Below are 12,772 nucleotides of genomic sequence, written 5' to 3'. Positions count from 1 at the left end.
GATGGGGTGGGTGGGTGATGACAGAGAGGGAGAAATTATGAAAGCTTTTCCTCCACGCTATTTTTTCTTTTCTCTTCCTATGAATGTAACCTGTAACAAGATGCTTTCCCAAGACTGTAATAAGCCAAATTCATCTTTGGTATAATAAGCTTGACCTCTGTTGGCTAGCACCCAAAATGAGCATATTTCCTTTCTCCTTTAACACCATGCTGTTAATTTGTATTTTGTTAGAGTAATTTTTTATGTCATTGCTTTTTCACTTATGAACCCCCTCTTCCAGTGTGACATTTCTACTTGGAGCGTGAGATTTAATAAATAATTCCCGTGCCAAGCAGAAGAAGAGGGCTGGTGATAGGACAGATGGATTCATAGAGGGGAGGGTTTAGAGGGTGGGTTTTTTTGTTGGTTTTGGACTGTGTTGTTTATGGGAGCCAGCCTCTGAAGGATGCCTCAAAAATATTCATAGGCTCTCTTTCTCTGTAAAACCTATAATAGTGTTTCTAAATTTTGGTGTGTCAAATAAATGCACAAATGTTGGACCAGTGTCAAGAAAATGCACAAATCTCTATTCCTGTAACAGCTATAGATTGGCAGTAGCTGCTATGTGCTAGGGAAAGCCATTTTTTGTCTTTACTAGCCAAAGATCCACTGACACGCCGGAAAGGTTATTTCTTGTCTTGCAGTACGAAGGAGAGGCAAACCTTTCAGTAGTCAGTAAAATACTGTGCCTCTATTTTGTGGAATGTTAGACCAGACTGATGGTCTCTTCTGGTTTAAAAATGTGTGACTTTGCTCTGTGCCTCAACCTTGCAACTTTTATTTCGAAAGCCTGATTTGAGTCCAGAGAGATCTCAGAAAGCGTGTTTGCCTGAGGGCATTCTTTCTCTAGATAGGTTGTCTTCTCAGGGGAGGTGGCATACTGGATGTGGATCACACTTCTGGATATATTTCATGCAAACACTAGTTTTCTGGAAGATCAATCAGTAATCTAATTCCAAATCTTCTATTCTCTTGTCTGGTTGCCATGTAGACATGAGCTCAAATCTCCCACTTCTATGCTTGTCGCAGTCTGCTTAAATGAGGAAATACTATGATGGGTTTTGCTTTTCGGTCACTGAGGTGTGTGACTCTAAAGCAATTATTTTCAATTGAAGTCTTTCTTTAGTTCTGCAGTGCTCTTTATGTTTTGGAGTACTGTGATTCCTCAGCATTCTTGGCTTTTGTTGTTATCACAAACATCTCCAAGATGATGCTGTAGTGCTGTGATTCTACACTTCCCTTGCTACAGCTTCCTCCTCATTGATAACTCCACTGGCATTTGGCAGCCAAAGGGAATTAAATTAAAAGCGAGGCCAACAAGAAGATCAACTAGAGTGCTGAGGCAGCAATATCAGCCATAATGAAGCTTGGGGAACTTTGAAATAGAGGGAAAAATAGTTTGTAAGCAGTGGTTCCTAAAGAAAACTTTGACAGGTTTCTTTCACTCTGGTAGAACCCATTTTAGTATTCAACACATATTTCCAGGCTTAAAGCCCTGTTCTTGACAACAGTCTTTCTGAATATTGCTTCAGAAGTAACACTTGATGATGCTGTTGGTTTTTAACATTTTAGAGAGCAAAGCACTTTTCAGGACTAAATCGTGGACAATGAAACAAAAGCATGCTTGTGTTTTCTGTGCTTGGTAGTTGCTTTAGGTTGTGTGATCCCCACCCTACTAATTTTTACACCTATTGTTAGGTATTTTTAAAATAAATGTATGGGAAGGAAAATTTATTAGCTCAGGTCTTTCTTCAGTCTTATTTGCTCAATTTCCAGGCACATCCATTTGGCTTATAAGCCAAATTCCTAAATTTTGGAACAATTCTTGGTATATTGTGTTGCATTTTAGGTTTTTGCAAAGATGGGTGCTCCACATCCCACCCCACTAGCTTGTTGAATTGAGACAGTGTTCTTGCCTTTTCCTCCTTGAAAATAATACCCTCCCCTTTCAGTGCAGATCGTTTTATGTCACTTTAATTCATTTAATGTAGTTTTTAATAATTTATGGTTACTGAGCTATTACACTAAAAAGTGATTACTTCAAATGACATTGCGCTGTGAAACTGTTACAAAGGGAATGAGTTCAGTGGAGGAATCCACATATTATTATCACTCCAATTTTAGTTGAATAATGTAATAATTATTTGAATTAAATGGTTTATTAGGTACAGAATACATCATATTAAATCACAACAAATAATCCAGGCTGTGGACTGTAAACTGGGTTAAACTCCCAGAAGATAAGTATGTCTCTTGTACCATACCACCTCTCTGTATGGAAGAAGCTAGTGTGAACAACAGATTTCAATTGTGTCTGAGAACAAATGTGTGAGACTGTATTCATTCTCCTTTACACTAAATTTAGAATGATAGATGTCATAAAACCTAAGTATCAGACTCTTTCCCGATTTAGACGCTGTGCATTTCCATTGACTCAATAGTCTATAATGGAAGGTAAGTCAGGGCAAAATTCCTTTTAAATGGGTTTTAATAAAATAAATGATCATTATTCAGTAATCTTAAAAATAGTTCAAGCTCTTTCCAAGAATCTGAACAGAAGACAGCTACGAACCATTGGTCGCAGTCATGGTCAGGACATCCAGTAACTAAATTGGAAAAGGGACTTCCCAGCCTCTTTGAAGGGTATGAAATAAACTGAAAAAAAAAAAAAAGTGCTACTCTCAGGAGTCTTCCTCACTTTCAAACATTTTGTAGGCAAACTAGTCAGAGAAGCCTTCAAGCTCTTCCAGGTTAAAACTGATTCACTGAATGAGAAATGCATAGGATATTTGTTTATTTTTTTAACAATGTTAGGCCATACATAAGAAACAAGTTCCTTTTTCTCTGTCTGGGTAACTGTTAAGTCCATACCAGAAAAGTTCATTTTGGTCAGCTGCATGTTGAATTGAGTTTTACTACCTGTTTTCCTATCGATTTGGGGGTTTTCTATTATCAATTCTTATTGTTTCTATTATTATTATAGTATTATTATAATACTGGGTTTTCTATTATTTCTGGTTTTGATTTGGTATTCCCTGTGGATTGTGAAAACCCGTTTGAAAAGAGCAGGCTAAGAAATGAACAGAAAATTAAAGAGTCCCTTCAAAATTTGAGATTCTTCCTACAAGATGTAGGCCCTCTTTGAAATATAATCCTGGAATACTTCAGTTCGTTTGGATTTGTCTGGTTTTCTTGACTCAGCTTACTTTTAAGGCTTGATATATGGAAAACAAATTGGGCTGTTGTTATGGTTGCTTACCTCCTTCTGGCAGTTGCAATGGTTAGCTGCCCTTATGATTCATAATGGTTTCCCATCTGCTGCTTGCTTCTGTTCAAGATGTTGTGCATTTTTAATCTTTAAATTGTTAGTCTGGGTTAGTTTGGGGATACATAGCTCCCTCAGAGAGTCTCCTAAAGACAGGATTCTCCTACTGCCATTTCTTCCAGATGGAGGTTGCCATTCTGTGAAAACAAGGTCTATAGTGCATGGAAGGGGGTGATATGTACACTAAAATTCTTTTTGATGAGGAAAATTTAAATTCTGTTGTCAGTGCTTGACCCACTGTGGATCCATTTCTGTCTTCAAGAAGTGTATTTGCAGAGTGGACAGCATCTCTTCCACTGTCTAGATTAGCTACCCTTAACACTTTCTTAAAATAATAAACTGGCATCAAAACGGCAAGTACTGGAAGCAGATATGGTACCCAAGTAAAGTAAAATGTTCATATTATTTATTTAGACCATTCTTGAAAGTAGCTACATGTCTTAAATCCTTCTATTTTTGGGGTGGCCAGTCTGAGTGATTTAAAGAATATCCGATTTAGAAAAAGAAAATGTTCTTCCACTATAAGATGTCTGTAATTGCACAGATTTTAAAAATCTTGGCTGAAAATATTAATTTATTTGTAAGATTTCTAACAGAGAGATGCAGCTGTTTCTGTATAACTCCATTCAGTTTACAATTAAGAAAATGACAGGTTATTCTTGAATCCTCTCCCTCCAGTCAGGAATGAGGGTTTGCATATATATATATATATATATACACACACACACACACGCATGCACATATATAAATATATATATATATATATATACTGTCTTAGTTCATTCCCCAAAGACATAAATAACCTCCAAGGAATCACAACAGCCTTTCCTGCCTTTACAGGAAATCACCTTAAATCATGTACACAAGGCTTCAAAGCACCTTCATAGGTGAATGGCAGCACATAATTTAATGCGGGGGGGGGGGGGAAGAAAAGCTGCAAAAGACTAAATAGTTAATATTGGAAATGAATCATGCCACCATAGGCTACTGCAGCTGAGGAATGACCTTATAGAATCATAGAATCTTTAAGGTTAGAAAAGACCTCTAGGATCATCTAGTCTAACCATCAACCCAACACCTCCATGCCTACTAAACCATGTCCCAAAGTGCCACATCTACACGTTTTTTGAACTCCTCCAGGGATGGTGACTCCACCACCTCTCTGGGCAGCCTGTTCCAATGCTTGACCACCTTTTCAGTAAAGAAATTTTTCCTAATATCCAATCTAAATCTCTCCCGACGCAACTTGAGGCCGTTTCATCTTGTCCTGTGGCTTGTTACTTGGGAGAAGAGACCCACACCCACCTCTCTACAACCTCCTTCCAGGTAGTTGTAGAGAGCGATAAGGTCTCCCCTCAGCCTCCTTTTCTCCAGGCTAAACAATCCCAGTTTCCTCAGCCACTCCTCATCAGACTTGTGCTCCACACCCTTCACCAGCTTCGTTGCCCTTCTCTGGACACGCTCCAGCACCTCAAGGTCTCTCTTGGAGAGGCCCAAAACTGAACACAGTGTTCGAGGTGCAGCCTCACCAGTGCCGAGTACAGGGGCACGATCACTTCCCTAGTCCTGCTGGCCACTCTATTCCTGATACAAGCCAGGATGCCATTGGCCTTCTTGGCCACCTGGGCACACTGCTGGCTCATATTCAGCCAGCAGTCAACCAACACCCCCAGGTCCTTCTCCGCTGGGCAGCTTTCCAGCCACTCTTCCCAAGCCTGTAGCGTTGCATGGGGTTGTTGTGACCCAAGTGCAGGACGTTGCACTTAGCCTTATTGAACCTCATACAGTTGGCCTTGGCCCATCGATCCAGCCTGTCCAGGTCCCTCTGTAGAGCCTTCCTACCCTCAAGCAGATCAACACTCCCGCACAACTTGGTGTCATCTGCAAACTTACTGAGGGTGCACTCGATCCCTTCGTCCAGATCATTGATAAAGACATTAAACAAGACTGGCTCCAAAACTGAGCTCTGGGGAACCCCACTTGTGAGTGGACACCAGCTGGATTTATCTCCATTCACCACCACTCTCTGGGCTCAGCCATCCAGCCAGTTTTTTACCCAATGAAGAGTACACCTGCCTAAGCCATGAGCAGCTAGTTTCTCCAGGAGAATGCTGTGGGAAACTGTGTCAAAGGCTTTACTAAAGTCCAGGTAGACAACATCCACAGCCTTTCCCTCATCCACTAGGTGGGTCACCTGGTCATAGAAGGAGATCAGGTTGGTGAAGCAGGACCTGCCTTTCATAAACCCATGCTGGCTGGGCCTGATCACCTGGTTAGCCTGCACATGCCTGTTGAGCGCACTCAAGATGAACCGCTCCATAATTTTCCCTGGCACTGAGGTCAGACTGACAGGCCTCTAGTTCCCCAGATCCTCCTTCCGGCCCTTCTTGTAGATGGGCGTCACATTGGCAAGCCTCCAGTTGTCTGGGACCTCCCCTGTTAAGCAGGACTGCTGACCAATGATGGAGTGTGGCTTGGCAAGCTCCTCTGCCAGCTCCCTCAGTACCCTTGGGTGGATCCCATCCAGCCCCATAGACTTGTGAGTGTCCAGGTGGCATAGCAGGTCATTAACTGCTTTCCCCTGGATTATGGGGGGTTTAGTCTGCTCTCAGAATAAATATTATTAAATATTTAATAATAAATAACCTTATTAAATATTTGTGCCTAAAATTTGCTACTAGGTTTATTTGATTGCTCTACCTACCACACAAACACAAGTTTGTTTGGCTCAGTTTTGATTTCAGCTTCATGCTAGTTTTGCTGAGATCATAATTTATTTCATCATGGAATCATTTATGGTTATGTGATTTAGCACAGTAAGCATTGTGGTTTTCTTCTCCTATGAGAGCCAACAGGTAACAATAATAAAGAGCCTAGACATCTTACTCAGATAGTTCAGCACCTCAAGATGTAGCTTTAGTGGCTAAAGTCTTTGCGGTGTAAGTTGGATGCGTTCATAGGTTCTCTTTTTGACTAATGACTTGAACTGTGGTAGTGGTGGATGCCCATTCACTGTGTGATATATGCACACAAAGTGTGCAGCAGACGCCCTGTAGCAGATTGCCTGAAGGGCCCAGAGGGACTTGGGATGCAGCAGAGTTGGGGTGGCCCTGACCAACCATCGTGGGCCCTTGTCTGGGCTGTTGCGGCTGCATGATATTAATGGAGATGTGGGAGCGTTAACTCCTAGCCGCTAGTGGTAACTTACTCGTGGAAACCATCACCGTTCATTGTAGCATCCCTTCTGAAAATGTCTTCACCAGCTTTCATAAGCTTGAATAACTAATTTTACTGCTTAGATTTTTGGCATTTAAGTTTTAATCAAGACTATAAAGTGGATAGCTTTGAGCTGTATTTCCATCTTCTCATCCTGATAGGAAAGGCCTGAGGTGCAGTTCAGGTTTTCTGTCCGTATTTCATCTTCTGTCAAGGGTCTAGAGACCATTCAACAGCTAGAGATGGGCAGGAAGATGCTCCAGCTCTTCTCTTCAAATATCTTCTCTTCTTTACCTTTTCATGGGTATTGGGACTAGAGAAGAGGAAAGGAAGGGGCAGGGTTTCTACTTCCAGCGCTGCTTTAGCCTAGTTTAACATGTGCAAGTTGCAGCCTCCAGGGTGACTTAAGGGAGAGTCAGCAAGATTTTGGGGCTCTTGGAATTATTTAAACAATCTTTGGATTATTTAGTATTTTCTTCTATGGCTCCAGAAATACATGCTCTGGGCAAATTCTGCCATTCTGAAAGCTTAAATCCATGCCACACGTCACAGTATAAAAAGCTTTTAAATATGTGCATGTTTTTGCTATGTTTTTTAAAAAATATTGTCACACAGTAACAATTTAATCTTCATAGTCAAGCCATGCATGAAATCTGAATGTGTTCCTACCTGATGCCCAACTTGTATTGCAAAATGGATGTTCAGTAAAAAGTACAGGAATATTTCAAGGATATTTTTCTATTAAAAAGAGGTCTTAAATGTATTGCTGCAACCTCCTAATGTGAACTCCTCCCTACAAGTTTCCGTCTGTTTCTAAAATATTTTCCTGATCTTCCTGAGACTAATAGTAAATCAGAGTTGATAATCTACTTAAGAACTTACCCTAAAATATTATTATTAGTTTATTAGATGGCTGTCTATGTTTAAAAACTAATTAAGAAAAAGAAGAATCACTTCTGAAGCTTCCAAGTTTGATGATTTGGAGCAGATCCTCAGCTCACTGTGACTCAATTGATCTCAGTACAGCCAAGGACCTGCACTCTTTCATTCAATCAAATTTTTTGCCAGCCCGTTTCTTAACTCATGAAATTCTGCAGGTTCTAAATAAATGGCTGTATCTTCTCCTGTCTGTAATTTGAATAAGATGAAGAGCCTGTTTGCTTCCTTGGTAATGGTGTATCGGGCACACTGCACAGGGATAACAAGCACCCTTTTAAAAACAGCTTCATTATGCTCCCTTCAGGTACTGGCAAGGGCTGGAGGCGAGATAGTGGGTGAGATGGATCATTGAGCTGATCAGATATGGCAATTCCTGTGTTTTCTGCGTTCTCAAGGACGACAAGATTTTAACCAAGCATAAACATTTTACAGCTGCCTCGTAGAAATCTGTTTTATTTGTTTAGGAGTTAGGGCAGAAGGTACATTTCCCAAAGGTTGTGGGAAAAGTCTATAGCATGGATGCATAAAATTATGATGGATTTATATTTAGCTGACAGTTTGTAGCAGACAGTTCATCGAGGAGCAGAGCTCAGAGTCTTTTATTACTTTGTAAAAATAAACAAGTATACGTGTTGCTTCTGGTTTTCACAGGGGTTGCCATTTTAGAGGGGAGTGAGCTGTTTAGGATTTTTTCCCCAGGAATATAAAAACCTTTTCTATTTATTTCTACTTAAGGATGGGGGACCTGAAAATGGCAAACACAGATGTAATATCTTATAGAATAGGTAAATGTGTGACAAATAAAAATGCTCATGTTCTTACATTTTTTAAAAAAAATGGATATGTGCAACATATTTGAGGCAACAACATTTAATTAGAAGAATTACTGGAAGAAAGTGTTTTACTTTGGTATTTGGAAGAAATTATAACTGAAGGATAAATTAAATTGTGGCATCTAATAAGGAGAGAAGTGCCTAAAAACCATTGAATGTCAGGGGTAATAAGGTGCCTAACTCCATTAGACCCTTTCATAAATCTGCACAGTCACCTATAAGCATCTTAAAAGCTTAAATATTCTTTGCAAATTTGGCTTCCAGACTGCAGCTCAGAAAAATACCCCAACTGGGGGTAGCCCTACAGCACATACTTAAAGTGAGCTCTTCAGGACGGTGATTTGCTTAGTCATGTGTGTTCCCACTTCCCAGCCTTAAGAAGAACCTGTGACAATTATTTCAGTAAGAAATCTTTTATTTTCATGTCTGAGAGCTTTGTGAGCCTCAGTGAACTACTGCTAATGAAGCATGCATACGGAAACACAGAGATGATTTGATTTTTTTCCTCTAATGCTGTTTTGGAGTGTCCTTACAAAACTCATTGCTCTAGCTGTGATCTTTTTTCCCCAGAAAGAAGCTCGCTATAAAATGAGAAAGCAGAAACAAGAATCTGTTGATGGATTAAACTGTAAATACAAGTGATAGCAACACTTTTAACAAAAAGCCTGTTAACTACCCTTTAAATCTAATCTTGGCACTTGTAGAGTCAGAAATTCAGAGAGAAGAGTATTCAGAGCTGGAGGGGACACAGAAACAAAATAGCTGTGACAGAGCCCTGATGCGGGTAGGTGTGACCGGGAGGCAAGGAGCCCACCGGCATCCAGGCTGGCCGAGCCCCGGAGAGGAGAGCATCCCTCCACCAGCCTGCGGAAGGGGCCACACGCACCACCAAGGGCCTCTCTGACGACTTCGCTGAAAAGCTGCAATGTTGATGGCAAAAGCAGATTTTTTAGATGCACGTGGATCTGAATTTCTTATGTGACATGCCCACGGTCTGTGTTTTCTAAGGGACTCTGAAAGTGTCCCTGTGCGACTTCCTCGGGTTTCCAGTGATGTTCACATCCCTCTGGGCTGTTTGAAGTGCTTGATTGAGATCATATGGTGTGCTCACAGATGTGGTATATTTATTCAGCAGTGTGCGTGCATTTAAAGTCAATTTGTGTGCATGCCAGTGTGTATAAATATATGCAAAGATATCTCAAATTATATAAATATATTTATATAAAATTAGACCACTCTGTTTTCCCAAGGACAGATGCCTCATTTTGACACATTATGCTGAAGTACCTCTGTTGTGACATGGTGTTAGCCTTCATGTCACTGTTGCTTATCATCTTTTGCATTCAGTCCGCCTTCCAGCTAAACTGGAAGGAAGTACTCAGTTTGTGGTACCGTATAGTCTAGATGTTTGTGGGATGACATTTTATATGTGGTACCTTATTTTCAAATTTCCTGGAAGTTGTTTCAACTTCTGAATTTCACTGTTGTCACCACTTCTATTCTGTCAAATAAAATGCATCGAATATGTCTGTCTGTGATCACGTTAATATTTTGTAGAGGACGTTGTTTCCCTGTCCCTTGAAACATTTCAGTGTTTCATATCGCCCATTTTCAGCTGGCCTCTGCGGGTGTGTAATGAACGCAAAGAAAAAAAATAATCCAAAATTAAAGTCCAGTGTCTCAGGCTTTGTTAGTACTTCCTAACAATGACGATATTGCTCCTAACAAAGGAGCAATGATAAAATGAAGGTTTTCATATGACCTGGTTTTGACAGGTGGCAGCATCTCACCTGCAAGCTCATTGTGTTTCCCATCTGGCATGAAGTGGTAATGACAGTCTATAAATAAGTGTTAAACTATTTTTGTCTTAACAGGTTATTTGTTCTCCATTTCACTAAAGGTTGCTTGAGTGCTGATGGTTGCCTGATGAGAAGAGTTTGCGGCAGTGGTGCTGATAGATGTCCTTTAGCAGGAGGCGTGTAGCTCTGAATACATTGTGTGGGTGTACGCAGACGTTTACTGTGAGGTTCAGAAGGGGCAACTACTGCTCCCCAGGCTGCAGAGAGCTCCTGGAACCACAGGCTCTGCTGACTGTGGTACCCCTGGTGGCCTTGTGCACAGATTTACATAGGCAGAAGTCTTTTGCCTTCTTCCCAGCTGCAACTCGAGCTTTCCCTGGAAGCCCACTGGAGTGGTACAACATACCTTTGGCAAAAGCAACTATGTGCTGTCCAGGGATCCATGCCATGCTGCACGGTGCCTTTGCTTTGTCCAGCAGACAGGAATCCTTATCAGGGGCTGGTGATACTCATACATGCTTTAAGTCAGTCTTGCAGGGATGGTTTTTTTTTTTATACTTCACAAGTGTTTCTGTTACAAAATAGAAACAATTCAGGAAAAGTGTTAGCGCGATGAAATTATGCCTGGCCCCTAGAAAGTTCTCCATTGACTTCCATATTGTGTCATATGGTAGCTGGTTACCACTAGGTAAGAATCCTTCTCTTCACATACTCTTTTGGTGAAAGTGTCTACATTTCCATGAAGTGACTTCTAGTCAAAGCTGCCTTTTAAGCTTTCTCAGTAGTAAAGGGTCCAAGCACCATCTTAGATGCCTTCAAAAGCCCCAGACCCCACTATTTCAACTGTTTCTGCAAAACTTTGCCTGCAATACAAGTGTCACTATATGAACTGTAGGTGAATCCTTAATACTTAATTGAGATGTTATTTAAATTAGTTCCCACATCTCTTCATTCCATTTTAATTAAAGGCAATAAGGATATTGATTAAAAGACCATAATCCAATCTTTTTTTTTTTACTATAAGACTATAGATGAAGACTGTCTTTGTCACAATAATCTTTTTAGAGTTGCTGTGGTTTAAACCCAGTTGGCAACTAAGCACCACACAGCCACTTGCTCACCCTCCCCCTGCCCCGTGGGATGGGGGAGAGAATCAGAAAAAAAATAAACCCTGTGAGTTGAGATAAAGACAGTTTAATAGGACAGCAGAGGAAGAGATAATAATAATAATAATAATAATAATAATAATAATAATGTACAAAAAAAGTGATGCACGATGCAGTTGCTCACCACCCACTGACTGATGCCCATCCCATCCCCGAGCAGTGATTACTGCCCACCGGCCAGCTCCCCCAGTTTCTATACTGAGCATGATGCCATATGGTCTGGAGTAGCCCTCTGGCCAGTTGGGGCCAGCTGTCCTGGCTGCGCCCCCTCCCAGCTTCTCGTGCACCTGGCGGAACATAAGAAGCTGAAAGGTCCTCGACTAGTGTAAGCACTGCTTAGCAACAACTCAAACATCAGTGTGTTATCAACATTATTCTCATACTAAATGCAAAACACAGCACTATACCAGCTACCAGGAAGGAAATTATCCCAGCCAAAAGGAGGACAAGAGTAAAGCCTTGTTGTTGCAAATAAAGCAAGTTACTTGTTAATATCAAACTTGGAATTAGTTCTGATTGTGCATTGTAGGGCATTCTTTTTATTATTTGATCAAAGATCTCCTATTTCTGGATTGGTTTTATTACTGTGAAGTCATGAAGCTGTTTTGGTTTTTTCAATCTGCATTTCTTTCACCCTTGACAAAATTTCTAAATATGAGTGAGAAAACTCTTCCTTATAGGGAGGAATACAAGGTAAAGAGACATATTTTGACAGCTTGTTCTGAGGGAGAGAACATTGTCATTAAACAGTAAATTCTGACCTTGCATGTGGGAATTCATGGACAAGATCTGGGCTTTGGGAAATATTCAGCATGTGCCTGGTGACAGCCAGGCCCTTTGAGATGTGTGTCCCAAATCCTTACTTGCTTTGGATATAATTGCAGTAGCTGTAGACATGAAAACAGATCCGTTTCTTCTGATTTGTGGTGCAAGGCGGTCACTTCAGGTTCCCTGTCACAGTAAGGACTTTTCTAATGGGACCATTGCTAATAGGTCTCACTTTCCTTAAACAAGGGAGCCAACAAAAGGATTTTTTATTATAAACAACCAGAATATTCAACCAGATGTATTTTAAATTCCAGGTTTCTGGGCTCTTTTGACAGTTTTAATATTGTATTTCACTGGAATTACAGTTTGTTGGGGTTTGCACTGTTGCAGAATCTCAAGGGCACAAAGGCTGTTAGCATGTATTGAGTAGCTTTTCTTGATTATTTCCTAACTGGTGTTGGGAACAAGACCTTGCTTCTAGTCAGCATAAAGGCAATGCATTCAGAGAAACCTTTCCAAATCCTTTTCCAGGTTGTTATCATCATCCTTCCAAGGCAGCACAATTACACATTAGAATAATACAAAAACCCTAAAGAGATAATGAGAGAGAGATTGCTCTCCTTTCCTCACACCCCAGCCCATAAAGCTGATGGCTCCGTATGAAATTTATATGAATGTTTCTGATGT

The sequence above is a fragment of the Mycteria americana genome, chromosome 3 (genome assembly GCF_035582795.1).
Source record: "Mycteria americana isolate JAX WOST 10 ecotype Jacksonville Zoo and Gardens chromosome 3, USCA_MyAme_1.0, whole genome shotgun sequence".
Taxonomy (NCBI): Eukaryota; Metazoa; Chordata; class Aves; order Ciconiiformes; family Ciconiidae; genus Mycteria; species Mycteria americana.
The sequence above is the reverse complement of the archived record's forward strand: the minus strand, read 5'-3'. Positions refer to the sequence as shown.